Here is a 24,803-nt window from a genome sequence, read left to right as displayed (position 1 = left end):
ATATAACATACAGAAATAACAGATACAATATACATTAATCTATATAAATAAAAATGTAAATGTTCAAAATCTCTAATCTCCGAACGTTCTACATTGATTGCTTTGAAATTTTCACACAACGTTCCATTCGCATCCAAGCTGGTTTTTATATACATACTATGACGATACATATGTTATATGTCACGTCTGTGATGGGAAAAACATTCTTTTTTAGAAAAACTGTGTTTTTCATGTGAAGGAAATCTTCGAAACCTCTTTACCGATTGCTTTGAAATTTTTACACAACGTTGCATTCGAAAAGGCGGGTGTTTTTATACACCTACTATAAACGTGCCTCACACATGAAAGGAAAAAAACATGCTTTTTTTAGAAAAACAACCAAATCTGTTGGACTTAAGAGCAACAAACGCTGTAATCTCCGAAAGCTCTTCACTGATTGCTTTGAAATTTTGACACAACATTCCATTCGTATACGTGCGTATTTTTATATACTTACTATATAGATGCCACACTTGTGACAGGTAAAAACTTGCTTTTCTTTGGAAAACAGCACCATCTTTTGAATATAATAAGGACACATGATATACTTAATACGTTATGATTCCATTTCAATATTTCCAATTACATTATATTAAATTTTCATTTATTTTTTAAATTAAATTTAAATTTATTAAATTTCGATTTATTTTCACTTTGATATAACTATTTTGCGTGAAATTGCATTGGAATTGAGCTGTGTTCTTTACCATACCGTTCATTTCATAAGTATAAGTCTAGATGGCACACCTGTTACAGGTATTTTTTTTTTAAAGAAATCGCGCCATCTGTTGCATGTAAGAGCAACATTTGCTGTACTAAATATGTTACTGTTCCATTTAAGTGTTTCCAGTTGCATTGATAAATTGATTTTTCATAGATTTCTATTTATTTTCATTTTGATTTAATTATTTTGTGACATTGCATTGGAATTGAGCTGTGTTGTTTACCATACTGTTCATTTTGTGAGTATAGTTTTTTTCTTTTTTTTTCATTTCGGTTTTAAACTGTGTTACTTATTTTTCAGAGATGGGAACATCAGATAATTTAATGTTCCCATTTTTCTGATGGGAACATCAGATCATTAGGAAACGCATAGGATGAGGGAGTGGGGAGGATGAGGGGATGGTAGTGGGGGAGGTGGGGAGGACGAGGGAACGATAGTGTGGGATGGTGGGAAGGACGAGAGGATAGGGTAGGGGTAATGGTGGGAAGGACGAGGGCATAGGGTAGGGGTAATGGTGGGACGAGAGAGGACAGGGAAGGGGGGGGGGTCGTAGAGAGGACGAGGGAATGGGGGAGTGTTGCATGGTGAGGAGGACGAGGGGATGGCGAAATAGAGAATGGTGTGGAGGACAAGGGGATAGGGGGGGGTCGGTATGGTGGGGAGGACGAGGGAGCAGGATTGGTAATAATTAAGCCACCCAAGAGGTGGCACGGGCATGAATAGTCCGTAAGAGGGGGCAGGGGATTGGGGTATAGTAGGGAGAACGAGGGGAGTGGGGGATGGTGGGGAGGAGGAGAGGACAGGGTGAGGGGTGAATAGTGAAGAGGATATAGGAACGGGGGAGAGGGGGAATAGTTGGGAGAATGAGGGGACGGGGAAGAGGGGCAAGGTGGGGGAGGACAGGGGGACAGGAGAGGTTTGCTGTGTCTCAACAACACGCATGCGTTACTGAGCCACAGCAACGCATGGCCGAGTACAACTAGTTCTTTATTAAACTGGGAACTGCATTAAAGATTCAATGCCTCTGTTGCCCTGAGTATCTTTGTTTTTATTTCATAAAATATTGCTGCTTACTTACAGTTAATTTAAACAAAAATATTATCTGTAAATGTATCGATTTCACGCTTAATTTGCACTGAGAGGTGAAGTATGGTTGTCATGACGAGAGAGCAGTAGGCCAGTATGTCTAGGGGTTGGAGGAAATATGAGGACGCTAGGAAGGAATGGACCCATTACCTGGACTTCAGGATCGACGTTCTTATCTTCAAGAAGTGAGACCGTCGGTGTACCTACAGGTTCAAGTGGATGTTCCTCACACTGAAAGGATAACAAATGATATCACTTAAAAACATATTATATGTTTCAGGTATTAAGACACCACAGAGTTAATAAATACAAGTAAATAATACCAATGTGTGTACATATGCGTGCAAATATCTTTTCGTGCTATGTGTTAAATAACATCATGTGCTCAATGGTTATGTGCAATGTGCTAAATGGTTATGTACAGATCAGAGTACGGAATAAAGCATCACATGTTATGTAAACCATTACGTGAGGTATATATGAAGTTTACAAATATGGAACTGCATCTTTACTGCCATTACAAGACGGATAAAGACACTCTAGCCAGTTTACAGTTTGAGAGTAAATACTGAAAACAATGTTGAATTATGCTAAATAATATGAATAGGAGCTATATAACCGTCTCAAAGGTTACAGCTTAAAGGCAGAGCTCGAGAAAATAGGAGAATAAAGGAAATTGCAATAGACAGCTTTTTCCTTGGGATAGCACAAGGTAAGCTTTACCCATGATAAAACTTGTAACTCAACCATAGACCCTACCCTAATGAAGCTATCATGAGGGGTCACACCATTAATAAAAGACAAAAGGTATTAGGATCGTTAAAAATTAAGTACAACGTAGTGGGAAGTAAGTCTGAATATCCCATACAAATCCTAGTGAAAGATAACTTAACTAGTAAGTAGGCGGACAGATGGAGTGAACACTGGGGAGCTGTGCAGGACGAGATGAACCTGAGAGGCGTGAGGAAGAAATACTTATATGTAGAGCAAGTGTGCAGAGCTGGTTGAAATTTACGGCAAGGTTTTAGAAGCTAAGTCCAGGTAAGTTTTCATATGTAGTTATGATGAAGTAAAGGGAAGAGATTATTAACGTGTTTCAATTTCTTGAGGAGTAACATAAGGGGTTGAGATGGGGTTATGGAGGTTCTGTGGTGGGGAGGGGGGGCCCCCACCACAACACCTCCATAATCTCATTGGGAGAGCTGTGAGAAAGGCTTGGGCTGGCTCCACTGGTATGGGGGAAGGGGCTGCGTTGGCTGTGGAGGCCTAGGCTAGCTGTGAGGAGGATGCCCGTGCTTACAATGTAATGGGAAAATCGGGCATACTTGGCCGGGTTCCCAGATTTCTCAACCTTCCTCAAACATGCTCAAATGTTTTGTGCATAATCTACATGGAAAATGCGCCAACTTTTCGTAATGGACCGATATCATAACATGAACAGGAATAAAAATAATATTTTGTTTGAAAATTGACAAATTCACGATTTCAAATTAAAGTGACGGATTTAATATCTCACCAATTTTTATTGTATTAATTATGGGTTTAGAATGGAATATAATGTTAATTTTACTCTAATTTGCGTTTGGGAGCATATTTACTGTAAACAAAAATAATTACCGTAGCCTTCCAAATATTCGCAAAATTTAGACGCAACAATTTATAACACCGAAAGTTTCGTGCTTATGAATTAACTAGTAGAGAAAAACCTTAGAACTAATAACATTGCACACAAAATATAAAAATTATGAGAATCGCTCAGAAACGTCATGAACAGCTTGTCTCAATGTTGAAAATCCTGTTCATGGTGAAAAATAAAGGTAAAGTTCTCGACAATAAATAGAGTATTTCGAATTGATGTCCTATCCTGTAAGCTTTAATTAATATTGCTTGGCATTTGCACTGGAATATGTGAAAGTTGTAGGTCAATATGTATTGAAAATGAGAATCAAGAAAAACTCCCCCCCCCCAAAAAAAAAAAAAAACGATAATTATAATTATTTTGAGGATATTTATGAACACTTAAATAAAAGTGATAAAGTCCTAATCTGGTCCCTAATCATCAAAACAACCTAATGACACAAAGAAAATAGAGTTTGAAATCTGTGAAACAATCGCCCAATACAAATTTAAAGTTACAAGTTCTGTCACTTGTGGCTGATTTACATGTTGACCAATTTCGTTCGAACTTCACATCTTAACTGAAGGGTACGCATTCTCCAAGATGCACAAGCCACAACAAAATCAGATGAGAAACAAAGGAGACAAATAAATACTTAAAACATATTTGACCCCCACCTCCCCCACAGAAAAAACGTTGGACATTGGTGGAATTAACAGATATTGGCACTAGACAATGTATTTGTATGATATATAACATAATACAGCAAAATAACATATTTACTCTTTATTTTTTCTCTTATTATGTATTACTCAGTACAGCTAGAAAGGCACCAGCTGCATATCCACTTTGTGAACCCTCCTTACTACTTTCCATTTCTTTGTGCGTCGGACAACCGCTTGCATCTCTTTATCACTGCATTATCCCTCAGTTCCAGTTAACAGGAGCTGTTCTTATCATCAGTACATTTTTTTTAAATATTCATATAAAATCCATTTTTTTAAATATTGGGATAAAATTTTCATGACGCTGTTGCCAAAAAGTTGGAGATATGAATAAAATTTTCAAGTAATTTTTGTTAACTTCCAATATTTTATTTAACTACCGCCCCCCCCCCCCTCTCATTGCAGGAAACTGGGACAGTCTGTGTGGGGAAAGGCCTAGGCCGTTGTATGGGGAAGGCTTGGCCTGGCGGTGGACGTGGGGCTGTGGGATCTACCCAATCAGTTCCTTAGAATCTGGTTTAAGGTGATCATGTCCTCCCTAACTCTTCTGTCTTCCAGTGACGTGAGGTTTAATTTCCGTAGTCTCTCCTCGTAGCTCATACCCCTCAGTTCGAGTATTAATCTGGTGACAAACTTTTGAAGATTCTCCAGTTTAGTCTTATTCTACTAGATATGGACTCCATGCTGGTGCTGCATACTCCAGGATTGGTCTGACATATGTGGCATACAATATTCTGAATGATTCCTTACACAAGTTTCAAAAGGCCGTTCTTATGTTGGCCAACCTAGCATATGCCGTTGAGGTTATCCTCTTGATGTGGGCTTCGGGGGACACATCTGGCATGATATCAACCCCAGGTCTTTCTTTCTCTCTGATTCTAGAAGTATTTCATTTCTCAAATGATACCTTGTATCATTGTGTGTTTGTATGTGTATGTGTGTGCATACATCTAATTGCTCACCTAATTCTCCTTGCCGGAGTTGAGCTTCGGCTCTTTGGTATCGCCTCTAAACTGTCAATCAACTGATGTAAGATTTCCTGAGCCCATTGGGCTCTCTCATAACTACATTCGAAACTGTGTATGGAGTATGCTTACTAATGCATTCCATTTGTTTACTACCTTCACACTAAAAAAAAATATTTAACATCTCTGTGGCTCGTTTAGGTACTCAGTTCCATCATATTCATGTTCCACCTATGCTAAATGTTCACCCTGTCAAATCCTCTGAGAATTTTGGATGTGGTGAACATGTCTCCAAGGATGTGAGGTTTGTTCCCACAGAATTTCCTAATAAATCTTACTTCTCAGTTCTGGGACTAGTCTAGTGGCATACCTTGCGATGATTCCTGGGTTTAGCGTCCCCGCAGCCTAGTTCTCGACCACGCATACCTCTTAATCTTTTCTAACTTTGTATTGAATAGTTGTTAGTCATCAGTCGAACGTGACACACGTTAGCATGTGTCCATAAATTATCTCCAGACATTAAAGTGTTAAAGAGACAAAAATATAGTATTTGGTCCCATGCAATGTACAGCAACGCAGTGATAAACGTATCAAAGTGAATTCTCATAACATTAGATCAGATAAATAAAAAACAAGTTATTGGCAACAAGTGCTAACAGGGTCAGTTATCGGAGTGTCCGGATGCACAAATCGGAGTGTCTGGAATAGCACAACAGAGAGAGTACTGTTTGTGAAGTATTTTTAGACCATGCATAGCAATTGTTTTCGGAAAGTGTGCCACAACAAGTAGAAAGTATTCCACAGTGAATGTCATTTAGTTGACAGAAACAAGAAAAAATAGTATATAACTAGAAAACGTGGAAACCAGCAGTGAGTGCAGTACCAGGACAGAGGTAAGTCAACCAATCCTGCTGTACAGGACAACATATTATACTCACCTAGTTTTGTGCTGAGTGGGAATGCCGGATGGTAGGTACCTCCCACTAGGTCATCTCTTATGGTCTACGGAATGATTTAAAACATAAATTAAAAATATATCAGAACCTCATATTTTGTGGAAGTTCACATAAAACTAAAAATCTTATGTGGCTAATTTTTTGTTTGGCAGTTTGGTAACACCTATGTGACACAGGACCAGCTAGTGACCACACACTCCTCCTTCTAACCCCCTCCCTCCCTTTTCACCCCCCCTCTCTCTCACAAATACTCTTCCCCCTCCCCCTCACCCAATGCAAAAACCCGTCCACCACAGTTTAACACCCATATCTTCACACAACCCCCACCCCCTTTCCTATCCACATATGCACATTCATGTACACACACACATACATGTAAACACATATCTCACACCCATCTCTCTCTTGCTTTCTTTCTCCCCACATCCCATACTCCTTACTCACACATCACACAATTACACACATACCACCCCACAGATACAACCAAATACACACTTGTCCGAACCGTTATGCGTGAGTAGGGAAATTGAGGACATAACAGGTCCCCTATATCTCCGCAGAAGGTTGAGCGTGAACAATACGCTTAGAGTGAGGTCACACACAAGTGAGTGACCCGGTTGCGAGACCCCGCCCGCGGTTTTCTCGGGGGTGAGGAGAGATGGTATGAGGATCAACTTTTTTTTTAGAGACTCTAGCTCTTGAAACCTGTATTACTAGTTTTAAACCATCGTATTTTGTACGTAGTAAAAATCCTATTCATTCCAGTATACATATATGTAGTTTCATGATTTGGTTAACATTAAAGGATTTTTTTTGCCTCTAGTCACAGGTCCACAGGTTTCACAATCAGGGATCAATGACCACAAAGACCCAGTCTCTGGAGTGGGTGAACACCACCTGCTGCCACCGCCACCACCACCCATCGCCCCCCCCCCCCCCGACCGCCTGCCTCCACAAAGTGCGGAGGAGTGTGGTTAGCTTTTGATCCTCACCCCATAGACCGATCGATACTTTCCATTCAAGTTCCTGTCATTCTTAGTACATGCTTCGTTTGGTCTAGCATGAGTCATTTTTCAAATCATAGTGTTACTCTCTCTTCCCATACGTCGGCAGTGCATCGTAGTTCAATATAAATAGTAAGGTTTACAATAGTGTCATATTATTATCAATATTTTTACTGCATAATATATAAGTTACTTTTTTGGTTTACTTTCTAACACAATCTTTCTTACACATCTATATCTATATAAATAAAAATGGAATTGTTCGTTTGTTCAAAATCGCTAATCTCCGAAAGTTCTTCACCGATTGCTTTGAAATCTTCACACAACGTTCCATTCGCATTCGAGCGGGTTTTTATATACATATTATATAGATGTCACTTCTGTGACGGAAAAAATACTTTTTTTGAAAAACTGTGTTTCTTCATGTTTTTTTTCATGTGAAAAAAAAACATGAAGATGAAGATTTTCTATCGATGATTGTTGTTTTTTGGGGGGCGTTGATTTCTTGCAGGTCGTCAGAGAAACCTAGTGTCAGTGTCCTGACGTTCCATGTGCCCAGCTTTAGGCTAGTTAATATTTTCTTTTTGGGTTTGGTATTGCTTGGTACAAAGTTGTCGGGCCGCTTGTCGGTTTTCACCCTAAACCCCACGCACCCAGTGAGGTTAACGGACTGTGGTGAGGCAACACCTTATAGGCTTTGGTTTGCCCAGCTTGAGGCGGGCGGTAGCTGCCCAGTGGGGCGCGATGACCCCTCCCACCGTCGGAAGCATCCCCTGGCGTCGCACTCTTCGCCAATCGAGCAGAAGACTTAAAACCGGCAGACTGTCGCTTTCTGTGTTGGTTCGGCGCTGTGAGGCAAAGCTGGAGTGTCTTCTCTAAGGCACACAGCTTAGGTAGGTAGATTTGGAGGAGAAGCTGTTACCCATGCAGCAGGTCACCCCTCTCCACGTTGCTGGAATTATCCAATGGAAAGGCAAATGCCAATACACATGGTTCCAGCACCGTCGCAGGAGCTACCACAACGAGGTCGAAGTCAACAACAAACTGCCTTAGAGAGCCCCAACTTCGATTTTTTCCTCGAGGCTGACTCCTGAAGCCTTTCCCCAAAAAGGGTATGGCCGCAAGGCAGCGAGGTTTAAAATCAAGGTTTTCCTTTCTCCTAGATGGGCTGCCTTTCCAGGCTATCGAGTCCCATCTACCCGGAGCAGCTGGTTTTAAGGCGCCAGAGGCACGCCCTCGCCCCTTCTCGTGATAGTAAAAGCAGTTCCACCAGACTTAAAGACTAAGCTACAAGTGCAGGCCAAGAGTTGGACTTGGTTGTCAGAGGCTATTTGAGATGCACGCCGTATAGGAGCTTTTTATAGGTCATGGGAGCTCGTCCCCCGTTACCACCCCCTGGCTTTGACAACCCCTTGGAACCAAACTGGAACCGCTCCAGCATACCAACTCGCTTATTGTGTGGCAGCTTCCTTGTCCCACCGAGGGGTAGCAGTTCAGTCAAACACGCACCATACTAGTTGTTAAAGTCAAAGTAGATAATGTAACTACTATCATCACTCGGATCCGCGCCTGTGTGTTGGTTCTCCGCATTTGTGTACTCTCTAATTACTCTCATGAATGCCCGGCGGATTAAGTCGTATAACAGAGGGCCTGACACTACAACGGGTTTTACTTTCGATTTGAGCAAGAACACATCCCAGGCAAATGAGCGGAGAGAAATATAGTAGGAAATGTCTAATTTGTAGAGTGCAAGCACTGTATCTCACCATACTGTGAACACATCCGTCAACTACCGTATCTACTTTGAGATGAAGAACGAGATATTCCACGATGTTGCGATACTTAGCTTGATAACACATTTCTAAGGCTTGCCTATAATCTTTTTTTTATAACTCTTCATCTTTCAATGCGTTGTAAAAGTTATCACCAGAAAGAAGACCTGGTTCGTCTAGTACACTCATGGATGATAAATAATCATAACAGAAGGCTTCTTCACCCTTTAACAGTTTATGGATGGCTGCATCATTTACACCCTGTGGAATAGCTAAAGTGAAGGTGCGAGGCCCACACACAGCCATGGAGAGTGTTTATTCATCCACCTAGTTGTGTTTGCGGGGTTTGAGCTTTGGCTCAAAAATTGGGATCAATTTCTACAGGCGGCTGCTCTTTCAATTATAGTGTTAACCGCCCTATTGTTCCTGTCCTACTCTTGCCTGGGTCTTCTGTTATATGATGGAGGGTTATATATCACTGCTACTACTGCTCTTGGTCTTCCCATCGTCATGGTGCCTGTTATGAAATCTCTGAACCCCTCGCAGTCTGGAATAATCATTTCCTCGAAACTCCATTCCATTCTTCTCAGTAGGGCCACTCCACCTCCTCCCCTTCCTTTCCCTCTCTCTCCCTATTACAGTGTAATCCTGGGGAAAACCGCATTCATTATTATTCCTGAGAGTTTTGTTTCTGGTGAGGAAATAGGGGGGGCCCAGGAGGGTATGAGGTGAGGAGAGATGGGGGACCAGGACTGTATGTGGAGTCAAGGGGGAGGGGACAGGAAGGGAATCGGGTGATAGGGGATAGCGGACAGGGAGGGTAAAGGGTGATGGGGAAGGGGGGTAAAGGGAGGGTATGGGGTGAAGAAGGGGGAACCAGGCGGGTATGGACAGAGGGGGAAGGGAGGGTTGACTGTGTAAGGGGGGGATTTCTATGGGGAACAAGATGGGGGTGTTATCCTCTCCTCAGTGAGTGTGGGTTTGAGTGTGTGCATCAGTAGCTTCTGCTGTGGCTGCTGATGCTGCTGTTGGAGCTGCGGCTGCTGCTGCTGTGGCCGCTGCTGCTGCTGGCCGCCTCCCACCTATATATAAGGAGCTTGACACCGGCGGGAACACTTGCTCTCAGTCGCTCCCACTGTGAGGGAGTCAACGCTCTCCACAGCCTTCTCCAGCTGTAGTGTGCTGGCGTAAACTAGTCCTCGCGAAAGGTGAGGGTAAACTGGAGTCAGTGCAAAGTTTGCACCACACATACACACTGCTGTCTCTGTCACAACAGTCAACAACTGTTGTGACAGAGACAACAGTAGTTTTGACAGTAACACAAGTTAAAGTGACATAACAGGTGTTGTGACAGAACCGGTTATAGGAGGTCTGGTTAAAATAATTACTTAATATCGTCTATCCCGTCATAGTGAACTAATGTAGTAATTTAGGCATGATGGGTAAACATTCTTTGACATTATTTAAATTTTAAAATGTTATTTAAATTTTATATAGTTCCGGTAATATTATTTCTACCTTGAAACAAGGGTGAAAATATCAAAATATAAGTTTGGTGAGATTTTTGTACAACGCAATTAGAAATTAGAAATCTGAACTATAAGTTGGACAAACCGAAAACTATTTTTTTACATGTGTTGCGTTGACAAACTATATGAACCTAACCTAAACTTTCTAGGCCTAATACACGATATATGAGGCCTAATATAGTACATATGTGTGCTATACTGGGCTAGGAATATTTAACTTTGTCTTTTAGTTTCATTTATTTTAAAAGAATTCCTTACCAGTCAGTACACTACTCTCTAAAAGCTAAGTACGTACGAATTCGTGACTATTGACGATGGTACTATCTAAACAGGAGGTTGGATTGAATATTTAAAATTTGAAAGCCCTAACATATGACTTCTATCATTTAGACATTTTTTTGGGGGAGGGGGGTACAGGGACGCAATGTAGTCTGTGTGAAAACGGTGCTTTCTTTGTGAAAAGGGGGTGCTTTCTTTGTGATAAAGGCTGCTTTCTTTGTGAGAAGGGGTGCTTTCTTTGTGAGGAAGGATGCTTTTTTGTGAAAAGAGATGCTTTCTTTGTGAGACGGAATGCTGTCTTTAAGAAAACGGCTGCTTTCGTTGTGAGATTGGGTGCTTTCTTTGTGAGAAGGGAGTTTTGTACTCATGAAAGGAGCGGCACTCGTTTCAAAATGTGATACTTATGAGAAAAATGTTATGTCTTTGTGAGAGTGAGTGCTGTTTTTGTGAGTGAAGGTTTTTTGTTTTTTCCCCTGGGGGAAAGGTTCACGTGTTTTGGGAGGGAGGATAGTGATATTTTGGAGACGATTACTGTTTTCTGAGAAGGTTGTTAACTATATGGGAGGAAGTGTTTTTATTTAATAGCTACGAACTTTGTGAATAGGGTGATCTCTTTGTTAGACAGGGTGCCCTTTTGTGACAGGGGTGCTGTTATTGTTATGAGAGAAACTGGTGTACTCATGAAGAGGGATGTTGTCTTTTATACAAGAGTATTTTCTTAAATGGGTTCTGTCCCTGAGAGAAGAGGTCCGTTTTTATGAGATAGTTGTCTTTGTGAAAGTTGCGAAAGGAAATTCTGATAAAATTACCTCCATTATCAGCATACATGTAGAGTTGACACGTTTCAGTTACCCATAAATTAGAGGTAAACTTTTCTCAAATTTCATTACCCATATCAGTATCCAGTATACACTAAACATTCAGTTTACACTAAACATCCAGTATACACTAAACATCCAGTATACACTAAACATCCAGTATACACTAAACATCCAGTGTACACTAAACATCAGATATACCCTAAACATCCAGTATACACAAAACATCCAATATACACAAAACATCTGCTATACACAAAACATCCAATATACACAAAACATCCAGTATACACTAAACATCCAGTATACACTAAACATCGAGAATACACTAATCATCCAGTATGCACTAAACATCTAGTGTACACTAAACATGCAGTACACACTAAACACCCCATATTCACTAAAAATCCAGTATATACTTTACATCCAGTATATCCTGTTAAGGAAATGCAGGGATTTTTACATTAAGCCAGCGAAATAATGCAAATGAAATTCTTAGCTTTAGCAAAGATCCTAGATGGGTCGCAAATTTAGCGCTTTCTATCCTTGTTACTAGTAATTTCTCTAGGCTTACAGGCACTAATCTAAAGGGTTATCAAGTATTGATTGATGAACCACAAGTACCTGTTCATATTTCAACACATCAGCATTGTACATTATAATATACAATGGATAAGATAATAAACACAGTTCTATGACTGTAAATACTGGTTCTTGTTCTACATCAAAGATCTGAACAATATACTGTGACGGTAACGCGTTGGTGTTCGGCTGTTTAAGGCTAGGGATATGGCCTCGTCACATAGTTATAAAAAAAAATAGAAAAACTGGAACTTCGTCTGTGATAAGGTAAGGAGAAGACACACAAAACACAAGTAAACTTTAACAATGAAATTTTAATTACGTTAAATAAATCAAAACATGAAAAAATGGACAAACAAATTCTTATAATAAAATCAATCAATCAAAATAATAAGAATAATTAAATGACACAATGAAAAGTTACGTTAAGATAAAATAACAAGAAGTGCAACACAAAATTAAAGGGAGGTGCTGGAATATTGGCTTTAAGCTACCACCTCTCTCAGTACACGCTAACGTCTAGCCGGGAGGAGTGATAACTGCGAAAGCACAGAATATTCTGAGGTCTGAGGTCGGGGCGACCCCAGACATCAAGTAGTATGGGGGGGGGGGTGGAGTGCAGTTGCAGCCCGGCCGGCGACCAATCAGCGGAGCCGGTAGCGATCAACAGGTAGTTTGGCGGTTTGAGTCTGAACAGGTGTCCCTGGCTGCAACGTTTTGCGCTCTGGCAAACCTTGCTGGTGTTGTTGTCGTTGTTGGACATTTCTTCCATAGTAGTTTTATATAATTTCAACGACGTAATTGTGGAGGGAAGAGCAGGCTCAATCTCTTGAAGGAGATTATCGTCACAACTCTCCCCCGAAGCCTGCGGTTCTGGAAGAAGTACGTCGTTATGTGGTGGAGTAATGGATGGAGTCGCTTCTACTTCATAAACTCTGGAGAGATCATGGGCTAAGATGTTGTCAGACTCTTGGTATAGCGTGTCTCCAGGTTGAATTTCTGCAGGTAGCAAGCCCATAGTAGAAGACGTTGAGATGGGAAGTGGGCGTGCTGCAGGTGGTGTAGGGTGGTGTGGTCCGTATTGATGGTGGACCGAGCACTTTTCAGGTGTGGAGTGAAGTGCTGAAGCTTCAGGATGAGGAAGAGTAGCTCCTTGCCAATTGTTCCGTAGTTCCTTGTAGCAGTAGTCGCTGACAGGTGTATTCTTCTCGCCTCGTTGCTGCATCACGACACCACCATCGTCGGTACCATTGGCGTCGACATGGAGGATGAAGGGCTTATCTGACGAGGTGAGAGTGGAATTAGAAGAGGGCAAAGGAGCACGATTATTATCCTGAAAGCATTTGGGAAGATCATTAAGGATTTTGGAATTAGAAAGCGCTGACTCCTTGTCAGTGCTTTCGGGAGGAGAAGCTGGGATGGTCTCACTGTGGATGTAGGGTTCTGTGAAGGTGGAATAGTTAGTCAGGACAGTGGGAGGAGTACCATTATATTGCTTCAGAAGGTTGACGTGGCACAGCTGGGTCTTCCGCCGCCTATCTGGAGTCTCTATTACGTAGTTGTTATTATTCCTGCACTCTTTGACGCAGTAGGGTCCTGAAAACCTGTTTTGTAAAGGTGAACCTGGGATAGGGAAGTAGGCAAGGACGAAGTCTCCCGGCTTGAATTTTCGTACTTTGCTGGTCTGGTCGTAATGAGTCTTCATTCTCACCTGGGCTTTCAATAGATTATCATGGGCAAAGCGGTGGACTCTCTCTAGAATGTGTTGAAGGTTTTGAAGAAACTGGGGCACATTCTGATGCTCACTGAAGGTGGCATCTCTGAGAGAGTCTTTGAAAGCCTTAAGGGGAGTACGGCACTTACGGCCGTAGAGCATCTCATAAGGAGATACTCCTAGGGACTCATTGGGGAGACTTCTGAAAATACACATTATAAGGTCAATCTGCTTATCCCAATCCTTCGAGGTTTCACTACAAAACTTTTTCAAGAGTGCTTTGATGGTCTGATGACTACGTTCAAGAGAACCCTGTGAAGCAGGATGATAGGGGCTGGACAATACCTGTTTGATGTTGAACTCCTCCAGTGTCCTTTTGAAGAGATCACTGGTGAAGTTGGTACCACAGTCACTTTGAATCTCCCTGGGAAATCCGTATTGAGTGAAGATCTTCAATAGATGTTTTATAACCGTAGCAGCCGTGATGTTCTTCACAGGAACTGCTATGGGAAATCTGGTGGTAGGACACAGGATGGTTAGGATGTAGGCGTTACCTGAACTGGTCCGAGGTAAAGGACCAACACAGTCTATTATGAGTCTGTGGAAAGGTTCCGCAGGCACCTGTATGGGAATCAGTGGCGCTCTGGGAATGGAGATGTTCGGTTTGCCTGCCATCTGACATGTATGACACTGTTTTACGTACTGTTTTACGTTATTTACCATACCTGGCCAGTAGTAGTCTTGACGAATCCCATGGTAAGTCTTGTTGAAGCCGTAGTGGGAGAACGCTCCATGGGCCAGGTGTAGAATAGTGGGCCGCAGGCTGGTGGGAATCACAAGTTGTTCGATGTTGGCCCAATCGTCCTCCTCCTTCAGTTTACTGGGTCTATATCTGCGGTAGAGCAAGTCGTTCTCTAGGAAGAACCCAGGAATACTGTCGGGTTGAGTCTCAGCCTGGAAAAACAATGGTGTTAAAGTAAGATCTTCCCTCTGCAACTTACGGAACTCCAACTTGGTCAGATGCGGGGGTAGTTTCTGAGGGTCTTGAGGGACAGCGGTAGCAGTAGAGTCAGCTGGCTGTGGACGTGCGGCTTGTGCACGGGTGGTCACAAGAACCGGAGGAGAAACTTCATCACTCTCTTGAACCTCTGCTGGAACATACTCTAGAATAGGGTTTAGTGGCACAGAGTTACACACCTGGGGTTTGTCCATGACGATCAGGTTGGTCGGTTGCAGGTCTTCTGCCAAGTCGTTGCCTAGGAGAAGTTGCACTCCAGGCATGGGAAAAGGCTTTTCCCTGACGGCGACTTGGACTTCCCCGTTCACGTAGGGACAATCCAGGTGGACTCTGGCGAGAGGGTATGGAGTGGTAGCAGTGAGGTCAGTGATGAAGACAGTTTCTCCGGTGTAGACGATGTTGGGCACAGCCGACTTCAAGATGATCGATTGAAGAGCCGCTGTGTCCCTCAAGATCTTCAATTTGAAACGTCCCTCCGGATTTGAACCGTTGGCAGAGACAGTTCCAGTATACAGGTGGTTACTGAAAAGAGAAAGATCATTAACATTAACACCAACATTCATCACAGGCTTACCGGACTTAGGAGGAGTTGGTTTGGGTCTTTGTTGGTCAGTGGTTCCCTTGTATTGAGACTTACCACACTTGTCTATGGTATGTCCATAGAGTCTACAATACTTGCAGTACAGTTGTGAACCAGCTTGATCGGGGCTCACCTTCTCGTAACTGTACCACGACTTCTTACTGGAGGATGGTTCGGGTGTCAGCCGGTGGATGAGGCTGTAAGTGTCAGCCGACTTAGCACACTTCAGGTAGTCGGTTTCTTCTTTATCTGCTAAGTAGAGGCGGACAGGAGGCGGCACACGTCTCAAGAATTCTTCAACAAGCATCAGGTTGACGAGTTCTGTAAAAGTAGAGACATGTGCTGCTCCCAGCCATTTCATGAAATACCTCCGTTTCGTGTTAGCAAACTCAAGGAAGGTAGTGGTACTTGCCTTCAGGTGGTCACGGAATTTCCTTCTATAACTTTCGGTGGAAAGTAGGTAGGCGTCCAACACTGCTTGTTTCAGAGTGTGGTAGTCATTCTCAGACGCCAGAGTACTGAGTGTGACTGCAGCTCTACCTGTAAGATGGACTCTGAGAAGTGTGGCCCATTGGTCGACAGGCCAACTGAGTTGATTAGCAAGGGTTTCAAAGGTGGTGAAAAACACATCAACTTCTGCTTCTACAAAGGATGGCATTAACTTACTTGCATGTGATATATTAAAACTGACGGGAAGATTGGCAGTAGCTTGCTGGCGTTGAGTGAAGTGTGAAGTTTCCAAGGCGATTTCTCGTTGACGACACTCTAGAGCCAGAGTCGCTTGTTGCTTGTCATGTTCGCGTTGCATCTCCAACTCGCGTTGTTTGGTTTCAAGCTGTACGCGTTCCCGCTCCTGGAGCATTGCAACCTCACGTTCCTGGAGGGCGAGTTCACGTTCCTTGTGGGCGATTTCTCGTTCTTGTTCTTCTCTCCTCAAGGCAGCTTCGCGTTCTTGTTCTTCCCTTCGTATGGCAGCAGCTCGTTCTTGTTGTTCGAGGGCTTCCCTTTGCTGCTCACGTTCAATCTTGGCCAGCTCTAGTTTGAGTTTCATCGTTGCCAAGTCAGTTTTATCTGCAATATAGTAAGTTTCATGAGTTTCAGAGTCTATCTTACCTTGCTCTAAATAGTAATCCAGCAACAGGTTGTGTAGGTCATTTTTGTTGGCTTGGTAGGGAACTTCTAGTTGATACTCATGTGCAAGAGTTTGTAATTCAGTCCTCTTGGCACGACTTAAAGTCCCTATTTCACCTGCTGGATTTGTACGGAAAGCTTGGAGACGAAACATGGTGAAATTAGCAAATAAAGGTACACGAATACTCAATAGTGAATGTCAGAAACAGGACAACGTGGCAACTGGTACCTATCCTGTGAGATCTTTAACAATTAAAGTTAAGTAAAAGATGTTAAATGATTAAATTAAATCAAGGGCGCAGGAAATCTTGTACCCGGTACTCATGTAAGAGGATAAGGGCAAGAAAATCCTACTAACAAATGAAACAGAGTTTCGAAAACAAATGAAACAGTTAAATGCTTCAAAAATAAAATTGGTAGTCCAAGGATGTAGGCATACCTTGCCAAGTCTCTATAGGACATAAAGCAAGTTTTTCCTACTGAATTTAATATGATACTTACAGAATTAGCGAACTTTTGTGCTCTGAAAAGTAAGCTAATTCCCTACCGTTGTATGTATCATCATCTCTGACTGACGTGTAGGGGTGCGAGGTGTCAACTGGTGACGAGAACTGCTGCTGAGGTCCCAATTCAGCAACTAAAGTTCGAGCTAGAGGAACTATGGCCCTCTTTGTCCTCCTACAGTCAGATTGCAGAAGATTGGGTACTCTTGACCCAGGGCAGACCACAGTACCAGGGTACCAATATGATGATCTGTCAGAAATGAGAAATATTCAAGGGACAAAGATGGTAAACACGAGTAATAACACTGAGGGAGAGATGACCAATTAAGAGTATGACTGCGGCCTACAGTCATCACGTAATCCAAAGTTGTCTCACCTTCACCATATGTTACTCTCGTAATGCACAATACACCGCACCTTATAAAAAATGAAATTGAATATGAAAAATAGTAAAGCTACGTTAACAAAGTTAAATACGATTACCATAAATTACCACTTGGCACCAGTACCTGAGTGAAGCTCCTAGGACAGGCCCCCATATAACTTGTGACGGTAACGCGTTGGTGTTCGGCTGTTTAAGGCTAGGCGTATGGCCTCGTCACATAGTTATAAAAAAAAATAGAAAAACTGGAACTTCGTCTGTGGTAAGGTAAGGAGAAGACACACAAAACACAAGTAAACTTTAACAATGAAATTTTAATTACGTTAAATAAATCAAAACATGAAAAAATGGACAAACAAATTCTTATAATAAAATCAATCAATCAAAATAATAAGAATAATTAAATGACACAATGAAAAGTTACGTTAAGATAAAATAACAAGAAGTGCAACACAAAATTAAAGGGAGGTGCTGGAATATTGGCTTTAAGCTACCACCTCTCTCAGTAAACGCTAACGTCTAGCCGGGAGGAGTGATAACTGCGAAAGCACGGAATATTCTGAGGTCTGAGGTCGTGGCGACCCCAGACATCAAGTAGTATGGGGGGGGTGGAGTGCAGTTGCAGCCCGGCCGGCGACCAATCAGCGGAGCCGGTAGCGATCAACAGGTAGTTTGGCGGTTTGAGTCTGAACAGGTGTCCCTGGCTGCAACGTTTTGCGCTCTGGCAAACCTTGCTGGTGTTGTTGTCGTTGTTGGACATTTCTTCCATAGTAGTTTTATATAATTTCAACGACGTAATTGTGGAGGGAAGAGCAGGCTCAATCTCTTGAAGGAGATTATCGTCACAATACACAGTCTGTTCTCAAATTATTGCAGAAGACAATAATCAATTTATACTAATAAACAAATCAAGTTAGTTGTATTAAACAAACAAGATATATATATGCAATTATGAAAGCAAGATATTATATTCAATTTGATAAACTAATATGATAAACTAATGTTAATTATAAATAAATAAATAAATAAATATTTTATTTAGGAAAAGGACATACATGGATGCAGAGTTACAAACATACTGTTGGATTTATTGATAGAGCTAGTATGTACAAATAAATAAAGCCACTAATACGCATAGTGTTTGAGGCAAGGTGTGGAGGAAAAACACTTAGACTAAAAGTTGATAGTAATTGGGAGTATATATAAATTGTGTAGAAAAAAGGAATGAAAAAAAATAAAAAAAGAGGAGGGACATGGCAATAATCACCAGATGTACAAGTCGGTCAACAAACAGCATTGTTTAGAATAGCAAGACATGGGTTGATATTTAGGGGGTGAGGTTGGTTACATGGATTTAATTAGGTAGTACTTACTTATACTCTTAAACTGGTTGAGAGAGGTACAGCCTTTGAGATGATTAGGGAGGTCATTCCACATTCGTGGCCCCTTGAGTTGTAGGGGCCCATTTCTAGTTTGGTTAAGTCGCACTCTTGGAATATCAAATATTTGTTTCTGTTTGGTGCCCATGGGTTCTGTTACAACATTCTAGGAAACCTGTAAGGTCAGGATTGATATTGCAGTTCAGAGTTTTCTATATATAGAATACACATGAGAGGATGTGCAGTGACTTAATATCTAACACATTCAAAGATTTGAGTAAGGGGTACCAAGTGCTGTCTGGGGCCAGAGTTAGCGATTGTTCTAATAGCAGCTTTGTGTTGAGTAATTAGAAGACGTATATGATTTTGTGAAGTAGAACCCCAAGCGCAAATACCATAATTGAGGTAAGGATAGATGAAAGAGTAATAGAGCGTCACCAGGGGAGTGCGAGGTACAAAATATCTGATCTAAGAAAGAATGCAAACAGTTTTAGAAACTTTTTTGATATATTTAAAATGTGTCCCTGGAAATTCAGCTTGTTATCTATGAGAACACCAAGGAATTTGCCATCTACTAATTTGGATATTGTTTATTCTTAGATTAATTTTATTTGAGGATTTATTACCAAATACAATATAGAAAGTTATGTCAATTTTAAGGTTGAGTTTGTTAGCAGTTAGCCAAAGATGGACTTTATTTAGTTCAGTATTCACTGTGACATTTAGAGCAAGAGTGCCAGGACTGGAGAAAATGAAGGTAGTGTCATCAACAAATAGAATTGGTTTGAGGTGTTCAGAGGCATGTGGAAGGTAATTAATGTATATGAGAAAGTGAAGTCGGCCAAGTGTGTTGCCCTGAGGAACAGCAATGTTGATAGGTAGGGTGGGAGAAATGGAATTATTCACAAAAAAACATACTGTAGCCTGTCAGTAAGGTAAGACAGAAAATATTGGAGGGAGTGACCTCTGACTCTATAATGATGTAATTTAAAAAGAAGGTTTTGGTGGTTGACAGTGTCAAAAGCGTTATGTAAGTCACCAAATAAAGCAACAGGGAACTCATTTTTATTAAGAACTGCATGTATTAAATTAATCATACTAATAAGTGCATCGTTAATGCTTTTTTGGGTCTGAGGCCATATTGGCAAGAGCTAAGTATACTGTGTTTGTATAGATAAGAGTCGAGCTGCTTGTATTATAGTTTTTCAAATATTTTTGACAAATTTGACAGAATTGATACAGGTCTGAAGTTGTTGACATCAGCGAGATCCCCACATTTATGGACTGAGGTTACTCTCGCTTTTTTTAGAATATCTGGAAAGGTGCGGAGTTCAAGTGACTTGTTGTAGAGCAATGCAATGGCATGAGCTAAAAATCTGGAGGCACTAGACTTTGTTTTAAGGGAAAGGATTATTTCATTAACATCAGTGGAGTTCGCAGGCATTAGGTATAGAGACTCTGGATAGTTACCTGTAAGGTAGGCATTGTCATTAGTATGGCAGGATAGAATATCATTAGCAAGGGATGTCCTAATGGATGAGAAGAACCTATTGAATTCAATACAGTATCAGAGGCTGAAAACAAACCGTTGTTGTTGGATAGAAGTATTGTTTTATATTTAAAATCTTTTTTTATCCCAATATTTGGGAAATAGTGCTCCATGTTTCTTAATGTTGCCCTTAATTTGGGTGAAATTATTTTCATAGTATTTTGTTTTGGCTCTCCTAATTATTTTTGACAGTTTTAATGAGTAAATCTTTGAAAATTCTTTGGAGACGACTCCTAACCTATATTTCTTCTTAAGGTCATGTTTTTTATTAATAGATTTAAGTGTCCCCTTTGTAAGCCCTGGATTGTCTAGCATTTTAGTTGTGACTTGTTTAGTTACCATAGGAGAGTGGGTGTTATAAAGGCTGAGAGTTTTTTTAAGAAATGTTTGTACTGCTAGGTTGATGTTCCTATGTTACCTAATTCAGTCTCCCAGTTGATATTAACAGCAGCAGCAATAAAATTGCCAATAGAAGTTTCATTGTGCATCCTAAAGCTTATCTTACTTATAGCTAGAGGTGGTTTGTTAATGTTGGTTAGGAGAAACGTGGGGTAATGGTCCGTGGTTCTATCAATGATTATCCCTGAAGTAAGTGGAGAGGTTATGTTTATCCAGATGTGGTCAAGAGCTGTGGCAGTACTATCAGTGATTCTAGTAGGTCTAGTAATTAAGGATATGAGGAAGCAGAAATTCATACAGTTGAGGGAACTAGCAGCAGGAGGGTTATCAGGCTCGAAGAAATCAATATTAAAATCCCCAGACATTATTAAATGGGTTTGTTCAGTCTGTTCACTAGTATTAGATTTTTAAGGTTAGAGTTGAATTCTGACACATCCGTGTTAGGAATTCTGTATACTGCTCCCACAGTCATGACAGCCTCGCCACCCTTGACTCTGAAGCAGGCAAAGATATACTCTCCACAGGGTCTATAGTTTTCATTACTTTTAAATGTCAGTTCTTCGTTGTAGTAAAGATCAGTACCACCACCTCTCTGAATAGGACGAGAGTTGTGAATTGCTGAATAGTTTGTTATGTTTGTGGAAAAAACCTGCTGGGATTGATATGAGAGGAGAACTACCAGGGACTTCTACTGAACTAAATTAAAATTTACTGTCTGTAATTAAATTCAACTAAAGTCTCTAGCTAGGGTCGTAAATCCTAGCGCCTCTTTCCCTAATGACAGATTGTGGGCTGTAAGGGCCAGGAGGGGTGAATTAGTTGATAGGTTGATTGAAGATCCACAGTCCACCTGCCGACAGGTATCTCACATCAGCTTGTATTTTATACAAGGATAAGATTTATTAAATTCAGTTCTATGACTGAAGACTGGTTCGGTTTAAATCAGACATTCAAACAAGTACATAGTCTAGCCTAGCAGTATAACTATCAACAGCCAATATATTCTTATACTATAAACAACAATTTAAATTGTAGAAGTATGATAAATGACCTTAAATGTAGTCTAAGTACTGTTAACTAAGTACTAGAAATTATATTCAATTAAATGAACTTATATGATAACTTAAAGATAATTAAATAAGCAATTGTTAACTTAATTTATATATTCAAGTATATATATAGATATAGATATTTTTATATGAAGAGGTACAGTCAGCTTGACTGAATATTTTCCCACACCATGGACACTAATGAAGTCTTGTTTACCGTGACTGAATCTTTTCTAACACAATGGACACTCATGAAGTTTGGTGCTTAAAGATTCAACTGCTGCACTACAATATTAATAAACTTACTGAAATATGAGGCCTTGCCTCGCTCTATAACCAACAGGCAGACTTGTTTAATATATTAAAGTTACACAAACATACAATTGGCCAATTAATATACTAAATAACATCAATATACTTCTCTGACTGCCAGGGTGCCTGTTTGACAGTGTGCCAGACTAGATAACTCTCTTGTCGAGAGTTTAGGCATGATATTTTATATCACAGCTTTGCTGTATGATGTTCTAGTAGCGTAGCTACGTGATTGTCCTTAATTGCAGTTGCTTAAAGATGAGGGTGGAGGTGGAGACAGTGTCACTGTGTGCTCCACTGTACACTAATTAGATATAAATGTTCTAGGAATTTTCCTTGTAGATATTGTCCAGGTACTCCCCAAGTTCAAGAGAGTAATTACTGGTGATAAAGATAATTAGATAAGGTGTCCTGAGCTAAGTAATGTCCGCAAGGCACCGTCACTTGTTCATTGTTTTGTCAACAAACGTGTTCGGCCTGGGGGCATCCCAGTCGGTCGTCTTGTTCCTGAGATGCTCCTCCCTCTCCCTTGAGAGGGGTAGCTTCCAATGAATATTGATTGATTACTTTTACTGTCTAGACATATGATTGAGATAAGATGTGATTACAATATAATTAGATATAGGATTTGAAAATTATTAGTAGTATTTGATAGTACTACTGATTCTTATTATGGATTCGATATAATCCCTACTGGATGTCGAATTAATTCGTTCTAATAGTTTTTTAATTAAGAATCCTTCTAGAAGTTTCTGGATCCTTGAGAGATCATGCACAAAGTCACATAGGCATCTATAGGGCCCTATGCTGTACATGATCCTAGTGGCATTGTAATCTATGATCAAGATGTATAATGAATCTATAGTGATTCTGTTATGATTTTGATATGATTTAGATATGATATAGAAATAATACATTTCTTAAATGAAATATAGATATGGTGGGTAAAATTTCCCACATCGTTGTAGAGTTGTGTAGTATCCTCTTTTAACCACGTTTCAGTAAGCCCAAGAAAAGAAAATTTGAAGTCAACTGTTTGAATTAGTGTACTAACATCATCAAAGTGTTTGCTTAGAGATCTTACTTTCAAGTTAATTACAGAAACATTGTGATTATGTGTTAAAACATTGTTAACATCATGGGGTGTATAATACCTGCAATTTTGATCATTAAGATGATGATTGTCATAGATACTAGATAATAGGTTTAGTTCTGGGTTTATACTAGTTTGCATAGAAGGGCTGTCTGTTGGAAAAAGGCAAAAAATAAAATTATAAAAAAAGATCTAGATATAAACAAAATTTACAAGACTATACAAAAATGATGGTAGGTTGCTTTTAGATACACTCTCATGTACATAAAAAGTAATAAATTGCACTTGGAGACACAGACAAAGACAGGGGTACATTGGAGCATGGGAGTATGGAGAGGCTAGACAACCTAGGTACAATAAATAATGAAAACAAGGAAATATAAGTTGAATAATAATCAGAAAGAGTTTTTTTTAAAGCAAATAATTATTTGATGAATTATACTGAAGAATAATATATATATGATATCTATATACATATGTTCCGATATATTTCAGATTAAATGAAGAGATTCAACAGCTGGTGTTAAGAAAGATTCAGTTAATATTGATAAGATTCAGATATGAACAATTAAATAAAAACTTACCGATTAATGGGACATTACCCCACTGCTTAACAACTTTCAATTTATATAAAGACTTATTAAGTTTATAAAGCATGCAATTGGCCAATCTAAACGATTAATAAACACAATAACTTATCCAAAAATAAAGAACTGAAGCCTAATCTGACAAGTTGCCAGATTAAATCTCTTTTGTAGAGATTAGGCAAAGTATTTTGATGTCACAACATTGCTGTTCATATTTTTTATATCAAAGCGTTCCTGTAGAGGATTTTGTGGTGATGGAGGCGGCCACATGTAGGGAGTGGTCCACTCTGTACTCGTATTTAGTTAAATGTATTAGAAATTTTTCCTAATATATAGTCCAGGGAACTCTGAGTATCTTCGAGAGTAATCACTGTTGACTTAAGAGTAGTTTGAGAAGTATTGTCTGTTTAAAATGTTCTTAAGCACCATACACGTGCACACAGTTTCAACGTAAACAGTGGTCTCCCGTCAGGAACTTATCACTCAAGCCACCGCTACCATGCTCTCCGAAGGTGGTTGACTGATCATGATATATATATATATTTATATATATATATATATATATATATATATATATATATATATATATATATATATATATATATATATATATATATATATTATTAAATATGACCGAAAAAGTAAGATTAATAATTCTAACACGAATTTTCTCAATCTTTCGTACATTACGCTTCACTGTTGGAGGTAAATCAAAAATCACTTCTCCAAAATTCATTTTTATTTCTAGTCTGACGCGACACGGGCGCGTTTCGTAAAACTTATTACATTTTCAAAGACTTCACAAATACACAACTGATTAGAACGTATCTCTGATTTTATATCTACATTTGAGTGAGGTGGGAAGGGTGATGTGGCATTAACACAAGACAGAACAGGAGGGGATATTAATAGGGTATTAAAAGTATCAACACAAGACAGAACAGAAACAATGGGTATTGAATAGAAGTGTTTGTAGAAAGCCTATTGGTCCATATTTCTTGATGCTTCTA

The sequence above is a fragment of the Procambarus clarkii genome, chromosome 76 (genome assembly GCF_040958095.1).
Source record: "Procambarus clarkii isolate CNS0578487 chromosome 76, FALCON_Pclarkii_2.0, whole genome shotgun sequence".
Taxonomy (NCBI): Eukaryota; Metazoa; Arthropoda; class Malacostraca; order Decapoda; family Cambaridae; genus Procambarus; species Procambarus clarkii.
Note: the sequence above shows the minus strand (reverse complement) of the source record.